Source organism: Echinops telfairi, unplaced genomic scaffold (genome assembly GCF_000313985.2).
Source record: "Echinops telfairi isolate 266 unplaced genomic scaffold, ASM31398v2 ScPeMD7_2;HRSCAF=8, whole genome shotgun sequence".
Taxonomy (NCBI): domain Eukaryota; kingdom Metazoa; phylum Chordata; class Mammalia; order Afrosoricida; family Tenrecidae; genus Echinops; species Echinops telfairi.
Window position 1 is genome coordinate 43,162,099 of NW_022103898.1, and position 2,200 is coordinate 43,164,298.

A 2,200-nucleotide genomic window follows, 5' to 3' on the forward strand; every position below is an offset into this window, starting at 1 on the left:
TGAAAGCACCAGACGAGCCCCAAACAAGCGTATTACTCAGAGAACCTTTCTGCAGCAGTTCTCTCACCAAAGAAACACCTTTAAGCATGTTTGTCTTCAGTCTGCCCCAGCATGTGTCAGCTGGAACAATGCCAGGCACCCTTTGTCCTGGCTCTCGCCCATGCGGATTGTGGAGGCTGTTAGGTGCCATCTCGCTGGTTCCAGCTCATAGCAACCCCGCCCTCAACAGAACAGAGCACATTCCGTCCGGTGCCAGCCCACAACCACCCTCTGAGTCCGTGGCTTACTGCCTTTTGAAAATGAAGGAAAATACGCCATCTTTTATATAATTTTTATATAATTCAGAACTAGCTGTACACCATTTATGTTAAGTCCAAGGTCACACAAGTAAGGGATGTTCATCTTTAATAGCATTAGAATATATAATACAAAAATTGCAAAATTTAGAACAAGCTCAAGGATAAATAACCTTCAATTAAGTGGTTTCTAATTAGTGTTGCAATGTACTATTTTGGAGATATCAAATTAAAAATAACTTTATTTCTCATCTCATATTGAAACTTCAAATCAAAGATAGTAGAAATATGTATGGATTATTTCCTATTCGATTGTGTAGGTAAAGGAGTGTCTACACAGTCTAACAATAAAACTGAGAACCAAGATTTCCTTCCGTTATTTATGTCATCTGACATTTATTGAGGCCTAATGCTATAGAGAACACACAATTAGTCATGGTTTCTGACCAGAATATTAACAACCAGTGTTGAAGGAAGAAATGTCTTGGCACTGAAACAATCTATCCTCATCTTTGGTAACCTTAAGACATATCAAAGCAGATTTCCTGTGAGAGATAAATCATATGGAAGGGTTTTCAAAGGTCCAGAGGGCATAAGAATCAAACTTCAGAGAATGACTTTAGTTTCTCTTGTCAAATGTCACTAAACTAAATGATTGCTTTCTCTAAATTTAAACTGATTTTATTTTAATTGCAAGGTATATATTTCCTCCTTGGTGAGTCCACCTGAGAAGTTCATTCTGTCCTATGGACACTTCTCAGTCATTATTTCTGCTTTTGCTCTAAAATGTTGTGAAATGACTAATATATATTAGCTAACAACTTTGAAACCTAAAACTAAACCAAATGGAATAGAAAATAGAGCTGACAATGGAGTAATACATGATGAAAAGAAGTATTATCTCATCCTAGGTAGACACATTATTTGAAAATAGGTGAAAAAGGCAAAATAGGTAAATCATATGAATGAAAATTAATTACATACTTTATTCCCATGTCTCTAGAAGATTAAGAATAAGTATAGAAATTAATCCTTATATGATTTTAAGGATTTCTTCTTCAAACCCTAGGATTGTGGTTATATTTACATATGTATATTTCCCAAGAAATATATCTACATATTTATATTACAGAATATATGTGCACATAATATTATCATAATTTATGGGAACGCATAAATTCACAAATATATATATCTATATTATGCATTTATTTATTCCTTTCCATTATGCATTTATTTATTTATTTCCTTTCCAAGACAAAGCTTCCAAGACGAACTAAAATAGATGCAGGCAGTGATGAGAGTTTAGATCAGCCGTTCATCTTCTATTTGTAAAGCTCATAAAGCTATGGTCTTAACTTTTTCTTCCTAGCTTGACATTTTATCTAATGCATTTTGCACCTTTTAAAATAGCATATAATATATTAACACTAGGTAACAAAGTTAATTATTTTTTAATTTAGAATTAAGAGCATACAGCCTATAACAATTGAGTAATAGAAATAATTAAAGCCACTTAAGACAAAACAACTTTTGGACACTTCAAGGGTAATACTTGTTTCCTGTCTGTATTTACACTTCATTTGGTTCTTCTGCTAAGTCAAAATTCACTTAAACATCCTTAAAGAGAATTGATATATTTTTCCTAAGCTCAATTCTTGCTAACCAGAACAATTATCTGCAAGGAGAACAATTGAATAGGCTTTTACATTTAAATGCTAACAACATTCTATACTTAATTTAATAATGAAGGTTAAAGTTAAAACACATTTACAAAACCTATATTGGGAAAAAAGAAATACCAATTGTTAAGGAAGGTAAAAAAAATGTATTCAAAAAGCAGAGTCATGATAAAGTGAACACTTCTAAAATTCTTATAATAATAATAAAAATATTTTCCTAAA